General features: G+C 46.2%; 1 protein-coding gene across 2 annotated transcripts in view; it reads left to right on the top strand.

The window, feature by feature from the left end:
• The window catches only part of STK32B (serine/threonine kinase 32B), a 337,224-nt gene that overhangs the window by 253,281 nt on the left and 70,545 nt on the right, over nucleotides 1–13,398 (top strand). The window lies entirely within an intron of this gene.

Raw genomic sequence — 13,398 nt, forward strand, 5'->3', positions numbered from 1 at the left:
CACAATCATGTGGGCTGGCTGGGTGGATCTTCTGAAGCTCTATTAAGCTGGTGGGTCACCTGGAAGCTGGGCTTAGCTGGGACAAGTGGGATGACTGGACCTCTCTCTCTCTCTGCATGGTCTTTCATCCTCAAGGAGTTAGAGTGAGCTTTCTCACATGGTGGCCACAGAGTTTCAAGGAGACAAACCCAATGCTTGTGTGCTTATCAAGTCTCTGCATGCTTCATGTTTTCTGATGTCCCATGCTTCAGAGAAAGTCCAGTGGCCAAGACCAGAGACAGTGTGGGAGGGGACTACTCAGAGTAGGTATACAAGGAGGCCTGACTCATTGGGGGGCCTTTAATGTAATAATCCACCACAATGCATTTTCACTCTTTTGAAATAGTAGGTTACAGTTTTGATCTGTTTTGTGGGCTCATCTTTCTGGTGAAGTTTCATTGCCTGTAAGGATGTTATTCTTCTCCTTATTCTCCTTTTCCTTATAATAACTGCATATGTAATTTGATACTTTTCTGTTGCTCATTTCTATGCAAAATTTGTTTTCCTAGACTTTTCGGAGATGATGTGTGTGTTATTAATTGAATAGTGTGCCCCTAAAATGTGTGTCAACTTGGCTAGGCCATGATTCCCAGTGTCGTGTGATTGTCCACCATTTTGTCATCTGATGTGATTTTCCCATGTGTTGTAAATTATACCCTATAATGTTAATAAGGCAGTATTAGAGGCAGTTATATTAATGAGGCAGGACTCAGGCTACAAGACTAGGTTGTCAATCTCTTTTGAGATATAAAAGAGAGAAGAAAAGAGAGGAGGGGGACCTCCTACCATCAAGAATGAAGAACCAGGAGGGGAGAGCATCCTTTGGACCCAGGGTCCCTGTACTGAGAAACTTCTAGACCTGGGGGAAGACTGGTGACAAAAACCTTACCCCAGAGCGAACAGAGAAAGCCTTCCCCTGGAGCTCACATCCTGAATTCAGACTTCTAGTCTCCTAAATTGTGAGAGAATAAACTTTGGTTTGTTAAAGCCATCCACTTGTGGTATTTCCTTTATAGCAACACTAGTTAACTAAGGCAGAATTTGGTATCAGGAGAGTGGCGTGCTGCTCTAACTGTTACCTACAGTGTGGAAGCAATTTTGAAACTGTGAATAGGTAGATGCTGGAAGAGTTTTAAAATGCCTCATAGTAAAAGCCTAAATTGCCTTGAAGAGACTGTTGGTGGAATTATGGATATCAAAGGCAATTCTGGTAAGGACTCAGAAGGAAGTGAGGAGAGTTACACTGGAGACAGTGCAGACGGAAAGAAGCAGCAACAGGGAAAGGGCAGCAGCAGAACCAGGAGACCAGTGTGATACAGCGCTGGAGCCGACCCACAGAGCAAGAGAGCTGAGTGCTGGGCGCAGGAGGCTTCCTGGTGGAGTAAGGTGCCTCCGGGTGCTTCTCTGTGGAGCTGGGTTTGCTGACCTAGGGAGCAAGAGAGCTGAGTGCCTTCTAGCCAGAGTTTACTGGTGGAGTGGAATGCCTCCAGGCATTTATCTGTGGAGCTAAAGAGCTTTGGAACACTTGCCCCAGCAGGGCAGATACAGGTGACAAGGCCCAAGGGGCCGAGAGGCCAAAGAACCATGATGCAGAAGCTGAACATACAAAGAGCACAGGAAACAGAGCTGCCTCAGTCTTAAAGGGTAGGCCACGATCTCTGAGTTAGAAAGGATGGAGTCATGGCATATGCGGTTTCAAAGGATGAGGCCACGGCCTCCTAGGTTTCAAAGAGTCAGATCTTCACAACTCGGTTCTGGAGTGTGGGACTGCCTTTCATGAGTGCCAGCAGGATTGGGCCAGGTCCACTGTCCAAAGCTGAGGGGCCACGGCTGCCACACCCAAGGGGCAGAAGAATGGTCCCTGCTGGGGCTGAGGGGGTGGAGTTACCACTCAGATGGACTAGAAGAATAGGGCTGCCCAAATCTGAGGGAGCACAGTTGTTCTTCCAGTGGGCCTGGAAGGCAGAGCTGAAGCCCAGGGCATAGGGGCCTCTACCCAGAATCCAGAGAGTGTGGTCAACACCCAGAATCTGGAGGGAAGGGCCATTGCTTAAATGGTCTCAGAGAAAGGAGAATTATTTTCAGGACTTGAGAGCTAATGTAATATGTTCTCTTGACTTGCTTGGTGCCTATTATCCCTCCTTTCTTTCCAATTTCTGCCATTTGTAATGGAAATGTCTAACTTGTGCCTCTTCCACTGCTGTATTTCAGAAGCAGATAACTTATTTTCTAGATTTCACAGATGAAGAGGAATTTTTGGATTTTGGACTTAGAGTTGACTTAAGAGTTTTGCTATGGTAGGATAGAGTTAATGTGTTTTACATGTGACAAGGACATGAATTTTGGGGGGCCAAAGGGTAGAATGTTATGGATTGAATTGTGTCCCCCAATATGTTTGTCAACTTGGCTAGGCCATGATTCCCAGCATTGTGTGATTGTCCACCATTTTGTCATCTGATGTTATTTTCCGATGTGTTGTAAGTCCTACCTCTATGACGTTAATGAGGCAGGATTAGAAGCAGTTATATTAATGAGGCAGAACTCAATCTACAAGATCGGGTCGTATTCTAAGTCAATCTATTTTGAGATATAAAAGGAGAAGAAAGCAGACAGGAGGGGGATCTCCTACCACCAAGAATGAAGAACCAAGAGGGGAGAGTATCCTTTGGACTCAGGGTCCCAGCACTGAGAAGCTCCTAGACCCAGGGGTAGCTTGGTGACAAAGACCTTCCCCCAGAGGTGACAGACAAAGAATGCCTTTCCTGGCAGCTGGCGCCCTGTGTTTGGACTTCTAGGCTCCTGAACTGCAAGAGAATAAACTTGTGTTTGTTAAAGCCACCCACTCTCAGTATTTCTGTTATAGCAGCACTAAATAACTAAGGGAATGTGGCTCAGAATTGCTTGTCTAACATGATAGATCTACTCCTTTTGTTGTTTTTATGAAGTGTCAATATCTAAGGCGGCTTGCTATCAGAGATTTTCTGGCTCTTTTCTCCTCCCCCGCTTATATCTTACCCTCCTATTCCCTTCGTCTGTAGGGTCGCTTTCCCACTCAGTCGTGGTCCAATCCCAACAGTTTCTCCTTTCCTAGAAGGGAGCGTCGGCTGGATGATTGAAAGTGCTGTTGTGTTACAAACTGTTTCAGCTCCTTCAGAACTTACTGAGGCCCCGTTCACTCACCTCGTGTTGGAATGGGCAGTCTCCTCCTAATTTCAGCTGCTGTTCTCAGATTGGCCTAGCTGTTTCGGAGTTCCCTGTCTCTGGTTTCTCAGATGCTGTCCCTTTGTTTCCTTCTGCACAGACATTGCTACCATGGAGGTCTTGCCACTATGGATAGTTTGTTCCTATCCACTCATAATTGGAAGTTTTTGAGGACACCTGGTCACTTGTTGTTGTTGTTGTTGTTGTTAGTTGCTGTCGAGTCAGCCCCTGACTCATGATGACCCCCTGCACACCAAAACTAAACACTGCCCAGTCCTGTGCCATCCCCGTGATTATTTGTGGATCAGACTGTTGTGATCCGTAGGATTTTCACAGGCTAATTTTTGGAAGCAGAGCACCAGGCCTTTCTTCCTAGTCTGTCTTAATCTGGAAGCTCCACTGAAACCTGCTCACCGTCATAGCAACATGCAAACCTCCACTGACACACAAGTGGTAGCTGTGCATGGGGTGCCTTGGCTGGGAATCGAACCCAGGTCTCCCGTTTGGAAGGCAAGCATTCCACCACTGAACAATCGCTGCCGTCACATCTGGTCACTTATTCTGTAATAGGTATTGTGCATGGGTTTTTGGTATAGCTGCCTATTTGCTCTGCCAGGTTTTATGTACAGATTCATGGAGATTCAAAAACTATGCCACCATTTCCCCAGAATCTACTGCTTACGTCATTAATTTTAGCTTATTAGATAAGTGAATGAAGTTTGGCTATAAATAACGGTAGAAATAATAAACAACTTGCTTTGAGCATTTGCTATGTGCTAGGTACTGAGCCAAGAGTCACTGAGTGGCGCAAACGGTTAAGCACTCAACTCTTAACAAAAAAGTTGGTGATTCGAATCCACCCAGAGGCACCTCAGAAGACAGGCTTGGCAATCTGCTTCCAAAAGGTGACAGCCTTGAAAACCCTAAGGAGCAGTTCTATTCTGCACACCTGGAGTCGCCATGAGTGAGAATCGACTCGTTGGCAACCAGTGACGAAGCACTGAGCTAAGTGATTTCCATTCATATCTTCACTGAATCTTCACAAACATAAGGTAGGCACAATTATATTTTTTATATATATAAACTCCCATTTTCTATTTGAGGGAACTGGTGCTTAGGAAGGTTAGGAGACTTTCCCAAGTTCACACCATTGATGTGAGTCAACCCAGGTCAGCATAATTCTAAAACTCCAGAGCACTTCTCAATCCAGCCCCGCATGACAAGAACTAGCTTTTAGCTAAAAGACTGGAAGGTATACATATAAATAAGTATGTTCACTTCTCAGTGAAGAAGGAAAATCAAAGAAGAATCGATGCCTTTGAACTATGATGTTGTGAAGAATATTGAATATACCACGGACTGCCAGAAGAACAAACAAATCTATCTTGGAAGAAGTACAGCCAGAATGTTCCTCAGAAGCAAGGATAGAGAGACTTTGTCTCACATACTTAGGACATGTTATCAGGAGGGACCAGTCCCTGGAGAAGGACATCAGGCTTCGTAAAGTAGCGGGTCAGTGAAAAAGAGAAAGATCCTAACGAGATGGATTGACACAGTGGCTTCAATAATGGATTCAAACATAGCTACAATTGTGAGGATGGCTCAGGATCAGGCAATGTTTCGACTTGATGACATCTAACAACAACAACATGTTCACTTCTAAGTAATCTCTTTAGGATACTGAGTACTTATTTCAATAAGATTTTTGATGTTGATGACCTTTCTGAAATCCCTTTCCAGAAAGATCCAGAGCTGGGACAAGTCTGGCCCAGGAGATCACTGTCCTATGATTCAAGAGAAATCAAATGGACAGGATTTAGAGGCTGAGAGGGTGGAGAGTGAGAGAGAAGGAGGTGTTAGGGCCACTTCCCGGGTTTCTGATGGTGCGGATGAGTGGATTACGGTGTGTTCGCTGTGTAGGGAACACAGCTGGAGCCGCAGGTTTGTGGGGTGGTGAGGGAAGTGATGAGTTTGAATTTTTGGTGTCTGTGGGACCTCACAATAGTTCAGATGTTCTCCAGGCATTTGGAGAGAGCTGTGGACTTGGGGGGGGGAGGCCCTGGGCAGTGCAAACACCTAAGCACTCAGCTGTTAACCAAAAGGTTGGTAGTTCAAGTCTACCCAGAGACACTTTGCTAGAAAGCCCTGACCATCTACTTCTGAAAGTTCACAGCCATTGAAACTCCTATGGAGTGCAGTTCTACTCTGTAACACATGGGGTATCCATGAGTCAGAATCATCTCAGTGGTAACTGGTTTGGTTTGGGTTTTTCGTTTGTTTGGGTGGATGGACTCAGCATGGCCAAAATAGCCCTGGTGGTGTAAACCATTAAGCATTCGGCTGCTAACCAAAAGATTGGTGGTTCAAATCCACCCAACAGCACTGCAGAGAAAAGACCTAGCAATCTGCCTCCGTAAAGATTAAAGCCAGGAAAACCCTGTGGGGGAGGTTCTACTCCGTCACATGGGGTCACTAAGAGTCGGAAATGACTCAACATTGCTCAACAACAACAGCAAGGGGAGTGACCAGCACTGAGATGGAGTAAAGATGTGCCTGTGGGCCAGTTCCCAGAGAGTAGGCAGGAAAGGAGAGGACCAATTCCGAGGCCTGAGGAGCACCATGCTGGAAGGGGCAGGCAGAGGCCAGAGGCAGCATCACCGGATGGGAGGGCTGAGGAGGAAGAAGCGAGATGGGGGAAGCATCTCCCACGTGGAGCCTCCTCCACAGTCCTGACTGCCTTTAAGCTGTTTCCGAAAAGTAAGTTGATCTCAAGGAATGTAGATCCTGCCCCGTTGCAGGAATTCAGGGCAATCTTCTACCAGTTCTGACTGTCCCCGCCTGGTTTTCTCAGCCACAGTGACATTTCTGCCCCTGCTTGTGGCACAATGCACAAAACTTCCCCGGGTACCTCCTCACAGACTCTTATTGGACTTTCCTGGCCTCACACCCTAGCTCCCCACTGAGTGTCTGAGACAGCTCTGTCCTGGATCTGAACCTCCAAGAAGGCAGACCAGTGATGACCCAGCTGGCCACTCTTCACAGTGGCTCCAACAGGCATTGTGACCTTACCCTATACCTGTCATTACATCTAACCTTACAGCATCCACATGGGCCGTCTGCTGCTCATTTCATATGAGGACCCAGAGGCCCGGAGAGGTTAATTAACCTGCCCAGGGGCACACAGCTGGTAAGTGATGGAGCCAGAATTTAAATCCAATTCTATTTGGATCCAAAGCCCATGCTTTTGCCATTATACCAAGACGGCTTTTTTGACACTGAGTTCCTATATCCTAACTCAGTATTTCTCAGATAAGAGAATCCCGGCCCTACTCAGGATTCCAGGCTCCTGGTATCCTAATTAGAGCAGCCTTCTGCCTGAATTAATAAACAAATGAGCAGGAGAGATCTTTACGGGCTTGAGAGGGCGTATCTGATTCACCAGATGGATTACTTTCAGAAACTGTAGGGGTAACAGTACCAGGCAGTGGGAGTTGAGTCAGGAAGATGGGAAGCGGGGGAGCACTCTCTCAGTAAAGTCAAATCCTGCAGTTCCCAGGACCGTGAATTCCTAGTGTCAAATGGCAGGCTTGTTGATTTTAATCACTGGAGTCGTTGAGTTCAAAGGCCTGATAACAAGTGCTCAGAATGTTCCAAACGCCAACCCAGGGAACGGGCTGACGAGTAAGCTCCCAGAGGTTGCTCACGAAAGGATGATTCCCGAAGAAACATTTGCATAGAGCTGAATTTTTGTTAATTAAAAGAGCAGATGGAATTCGCAATCGGAGGAAGAAATCTCTCTGAGATGTGCCAGTGCCAGATCAGAAGGCAGAAACACTCCGGCAGCTGCCCAGGGCTTCGGAGTGTATTAACCTGAGATGAAACGCAGAGCCGAGCCTTCATTCAGCAAACGTTTGTGGAGTGTTTAGAGGTGCAGGGCTCAGAGTTGGGCTCTGGGGCTGCTGAGATGAATAATGCAGCCCTCTGGTCCCCAGGAGCTCACTGCTGAGTGGGACAGACAGGTGTGTGGACGTAGTTGTGAACAGGACTCTGTCAAACAGGTGTGATCGTTGAAGAGGAAGAAGAAGCATGTTCAAGGCACAAAGAAGAGGAGATGGGCTGTTTTTGGATAGGTTTAAGGATTCCTGGAGGAGGCTGAGGTATGAGCCATAAAATTAAGGCCCAGTATTATGAGTGCCTTGACATCTGACATCCTCAAATGGCTCAACTGCGATTTTCCTCTTCCCATTGAGTCCTGGTGGTGCAGTGATTAAGCGCTTGGCTGCTAACCAAAAGGTTGGCAGTTTGAATTCACCAGCCTCTCCACGAGAGAAAAATGTGGCAGCCTGCTTTCGTAAGATTACAGCCTTGGAAAACCTAGGGGGCAGTTCTACTCTGTCCTGCAGGATCACTGTAAGTCAGAAGCAAATCAACAGCAATGGGTTTATTGTGCTCCCACAAATAAAGTCCCTTAGTCAAACAACCCCTCCTCATCACTGAAACCAGACACCAAAAACACCAAACCAAAGCTGTTGCCGAGGGGTCAGTTCTAACTCACAGCAACCCAATAGCCTGCTTCTTCTGAATAGTGGGCTTCAGGTCCTGGCCAGCCCACAGAATTCTTTAAACAAACCAATCACATCCTTCCCAGGGAATCAGGGGCACTCCACCCTCTAGTTACTGCAAAGCCTGCCTCCTACAGCCGCTGTTTGTTCACTCTGTTCCTCAGTGCCACCCATGTGGCCTTGTGTGGTAGGCCACGTCCTCCTCTCCCAGGCATGAGTATATGTGACTCATAAACTGCTGTTATCTCATCTGCTCAGTGTCAGGTGTTGAGCCATTCCCAGAGCCTTAGGGTGGGAATCCCTCCCTCACCCAGAATGGACAAACCAGAGGTAGCAATCTGAGTTAGACCCTGAGGGTGTGCTTGGAGTTTACCTGTTGGGTAAGAATAGGAAGGGTACATTTCAGGCACAGGGAACAACCAGTGCCAAGGCTCAGAGCGCTGAAAGAACACAGTGTGTCGGGATAGCCTAGACGTTCCGTATTCCTATAGTTTATAACACATGAGGAGGTGGGGAGGGAGGGGTGAGAAGGGGCAAAGCATGAGGGTCTTGCATGCCTTGGCAAAGGAGTAGGGAGCCAGTGGAAAGTTTAATGCCAGCGACTGATCAGGTTAACAGATCCAGCTTCATGTGGGACCTTGAAGTGAGTTGGTATCAGGAAAGCATGAGGGGCCAGGCTTGCCAGGAATGGCTCCAGGTAAAAATCAGAAAATTGATCCAAGTGTGAGCTTCAGCACGGGGGCGATTTGGCTGCTTCCACTTACTGGCTGAGTGAACTGGGTTGGATTTCACTACCCAGTTTAACAACATAAAGAGCTCAATGGAGTAAACACGCAAGCCATGTTACTGTCTGTTACATTCGTCCTTTATGGATTGAGTTGTGTCCCCTCAAAATATGGTTCGGGATCCTAACCCCTATACCTGTGGGTGTGGTCTAATGGGAAGGAATAGAATTACCTTACATCTAAAGTAACGTAATCGCCTTTGATAATGCGATTATTTCTGTATCTCATCGGAGCTTCCGTATTTTCTCGTTAGACAAATAAACACCCTCTTCTCTTCTCTTCCTGTGCAGATGTGCAAAATCCTTATGGACTTTGTACACACTTGAATGAAACCAGCTTTCTCTTGCTATTAATGCTTTTAGCATCCCCAGAAAGAGAGAAGTTATCAGACCGATGCAGCAATTTCATTTTATCTCAAATTAATATGTAAGCATGTGACACCTAAATTCATCTGGCTAGCCAGAGAGCCAGGGAAATATAAATTATCCCCAAGGGATCCTGGGGCAGGACTGGCGTGCTGCTTATCGCTGCTTCCCATGGCCCTTTCAGCACACCTTAATGCAAGCAATTATGGGGGATCTGGAGTTACTGGAGGAACATGCATGACATGTGGCTTGGTGGGATGGGCTTTCATTTACCCATGCCTTTTGTTGCTCATTCATTAATGAATTAAAGTGATTAAAAAAAAAAAAAGGTAGCTCACATCTGTTGGGAACATGCTATCTGCCAGGCCCTACACTAAATACATATGGCATCTCGTTCTGGGGCAGGAGCTGTCATACCGTGGAATCTGAGACTTTCTCAGAAGGGAAGTGCTTGCTCAATGACAAGCAGACTGCAAAGGTCAGACGCCATCACGATTTGAAGCCAGGACTCTGTGCTTCAGCGTCTTCACCACTCTGATGCATTGAGAATCTACTTCTAGACCAGCTTCATGGTCATCCTAAGGATCTGAGCTGACTTAGTAACATCTAACATCCTTGCCCTCAGGGAGCTCACAGCCCAACAGGGAAGGTGGGCATGTGTACTATTAATTAAAACACAGCATGATGAGTGCTTCAAGGGAGGAATAGACAAGGCTTTGGTGAAAGTCCGGGGCATAGGTTGATGCACTTGGCCAGGAAGAAAGGAGGGTCAAACAGAGAAGAGCATGGAACTTGATGACCATTCCAAAGGAGGAGTAATATTTGATCTGGCTCTTGAAGTATAAGTAAGAGTTTACGAGTATGGATAATTCATTGCAATGGTCACACAGCACTCACAGACAATACTCAAAATTATGGGGTTTATTAGGGAAGTAACAGGTGACAAGTCAGGTTCAGAATACAGTTCTTCCATCAGGACAGCCTCTTCTTAGCCGTGCTCACAGGCACACCTCTCTGGCCCTCAGCCTCTGCCCTGCTCGGGCAAGTGTTCCAAAGCTGTTTTAGCTCTGCCAATAAGGGCCCAGAAGTACGCAGCTTTCTCCCTCCGTGGGCCAGGAAGCCCACCACAGCATCTCCGGCCATCATTTGTCCGCTACCTCCTCTCTCTGTCTCTCTCTCTCTGTCTCCTGGTTCCAGGAGCTTCTCAGCACAGGGACCCCGGGTCCAGAGGATGCACTCTCTAGTCCTGGCTGTTCCTCCTTGGTGTGGTGGGATTCTCTCTCTGATCTGGAATTGACTCTCTTTTAAGGCAAAACTGACCAGTCATCTTGGTGAGTCATAATTATATTATTTGCACAGTCCCACCCAATCACCTGAGTGGGGGTTACAAGACCATGCCAAGCAAGGCCACACAAAAGCAACCCACCACACCACAGTGGAACAAACAGTTACGCACGCAACTATTAACCTAAAGGTTGGCAGTTCGAACCCGCTCAGAGGATCCTTGGAAGACAAGCCTGGTGATCTGCTTCCAAAAGGTCACAGCTTTGAAGACCCTATGGAGCAGTTCTATGCTGCATACACAGGGTTGCCATGAGTAGCAATCAGCTCGATGGCAACTAACAACATTTCTTTGAAGGTGGTACAATGGGCATAATAAGGATGGTGGCTGGATTTGAGGCTGTAAGAAAAGCTGGGCCTGTTTTTAGAAAGTTTTCATGCTAAGGAATTGAAACTTGACATGTTTTTAAGCAAGTGTTATGAGCATGTGGATAATAACAGTAATACAGACAGCACATATTACGCATTAAAAAAAAAAATCCATTGCCATCCAATTCTGACTCATAGCAACCCTATAGGACAGAGTAGAACTGCCCCATAGGACTTTCAAAGAGCACCCAGTGGATTCGAACTGCTGACCTCTTGGTTAGCAGCCATAGCTCTTAACCACTATGCCAGCAGGGTTTCCATGATGCACTTACTCTGTGCCAGACACTGTTATAAGACCATTATATGCATGGCTTCATTTTTTTCTTCACAATAACATTACGTAGCAGGTACTGTTATTCCTTTAAAAAAAATAATAAGGAAATTGAGGCACAAATAAGAGTTTAAACCCCTTTGTTACCAAATTTCTATTAAAAAAAAATTTTTTTGATGGCATGTGTTTTCCATATTGAAATGCATGCTTCCTAATTAAGTGCGTTTAACTTTTGGTTGGTAATATGGATTTTGAGAAATACTATCTGGAAATACACTCCACCAATGAGGCTAGTAGCACTTTGGCGCCACCCATCTGTGGTGTGACAGTATACCAGTGGGAATTAAAAAAAAGAAACCAAACCTATTGCCACTGAGTTGATTCTGACTCATAGCAACCCTCTAGGACAGAGTAGAACTGCCCCATAGGGTTTCCAAGGAGCAGCTGGTGGATTCGAACTGCCAACCTTTTAATTAGCAGCCAAGTTCTTAACCACTGCTTCGCAGGCACCTTTCTATGAGGTTACATGGGGAACCTCTGGTTTTCCAAATATGACACAGAAAGGCCAAAACAAACCCATCAGGGCTCCCTAACTATCATACAGAAAAGCCATAATTATGCTTGCAAGCCTCATCTCACAGAAATACAGGGGAAAAAAAGGTAACAGTTTATAAAACTTAACACATCCAGGAAGCATCACCTAACAGAATGCTCAACCTACACAGCAATGAGGCTCCAACTCCGGTCTGCTGAGCTTCGCACTTTCAAAAGGGACCCACCTTGACATTAAATGTATCAGTACCGTAATAATGTATTACCTGCAAGGTCCAGAGGCATAAAAAGTGGCTGGTATACCTTTATACCAAAGGTAGCTAAAGGGTTTTTAAGTAGCTTACCCAAGGCCGTTCCTCCGTTAAGCACGAGAGCTGAGGTTCAGTTGAAGGTCTGAATAACTACTAAGTTCACACCCCTAAATTCTTCTTTTCATTGTCTCTACTGACCTAGAAAGTTCTCTCAGGGACAGGGCGGAGGTGGCATTAAAGGGCACCAGGCTGGAGACAGGCAGAGCGGTAAGGAGGCTGGCATAAATCCAGGCAGAAATGAAGAAGATAGAGGGTAGAGAGAAAGGTATTGAATCAAGAAGTTTCTGGGAGGGAAGAATGATAAGGCATGCAGACCAATCAAATGATCAGAGTAGAGGCTGCAGGAGAGGGTAGAGTCCAAGATGACTCCTAGGTTTCTGACTTCTGCAACTGGGGAGACCATCACCTGAGGTTGACTACCCAATGGGATGTGTCTTAGTCTGGGTTCTCTAGAGGAGCAAAACCAGTGAAACGTATGTATAAATACATGTATACAGAGAGATTTACAGTACTTCAAGGAAATCGTTCATGCAATTGTGAGAAAATGTCTCACGCAATTGTGGGGACTGGCAAGTCCCAAATCTGTGAGTCAGGCAGCAGGCTGGAGACCCCAGTTGGCTCGTGGGGTTGCTGGGGCGGGTGAATCCACAATCTACAGGTCAGGGGGCAGACTGGAGACTTCTTCAGGCTTACATTCCAAGAACAGGAGGTCAGGCAATGAGAAGAGTGCAGGGTCGAGAGAGAGAGAGAGAGAGGGAGAGACCAATCAAGCTTTGCTAGAACATACATTTATACACTGGAGTCAGGCCACACCCCTAAGGAAATACCCTTATCAACTTTTTGGCTGAACACTTCAGATCACATCATGGGATGTGATTACATTGTATTACGTTAAGGAAGAAGAAGCATTCCAATGTCTGCCACAACCACAGAGAATCACAGCCTAGCCAAGGGGACATATAACATTAATCATCACAGGAGGGAAGAAGATGAGTTTGGCCTGGACAGGTTGAGTATGGGGTGCCCATGGGACCTGTAGTTAGAGATGTCAGGAGGCAGCTGGCTGCACAGATCTGCTCATCTAGCCAGCTGGTCCTGCTCCATAGTTTTCTTGGCTGTAACCCTTACCAAACCACATCACCAGGCCTTTTCTTCTGTAGCACCGCTGGGTGGGTTCTAATCGCCAACCTTTAGGTTAGAGGTCAGCACAAACCAAACTTCTCCCAGTAGGCTTTGACTTCCTCTACTGTAAAATACAAGAGAGGAAAAAAATGACCTCAAACGTCCCCTCAAACCTGAAATGCCATAATTCTACATAGGGAGCAATTACCTGTAGAAACAGATCTTGGAGTCCTGTCAGCTCAGTAGGTTAGACATTGAGTAGCATTTCACAAACGCAGCAATGCAAATGCTTGGCCTTATTCTCAGAGCAAAATCAGCAGGCTAGTAATTATAATTTAGGAGGCTATTGTATTTTTTTCATATTTTTAGGCTAATGAGGAAGCAAACTCTGTGGTTAGCAGAGGGTGCAAATCCCACTAAATGTATATTTACATTTCTGAGTGGAGGAAAGGCAATCTCTTTGATCTGATGCTGGGTATT

The sequence above is a fragment of the Loxodonta africana genome, chromosome 5 (assembly GCF_030014295.1).
Source record: "Loxodonta africana isolate mLoxAfr1 chromosome 5, mLoxAfr1.hap2, whole genome shotgun sequence".
Lineage (NCBI taxonomy): Eukaryota > Metazoa > Chordata > Mammalia > Proboscidea > Elephantidae > Loxodonta > Loxodonta africana.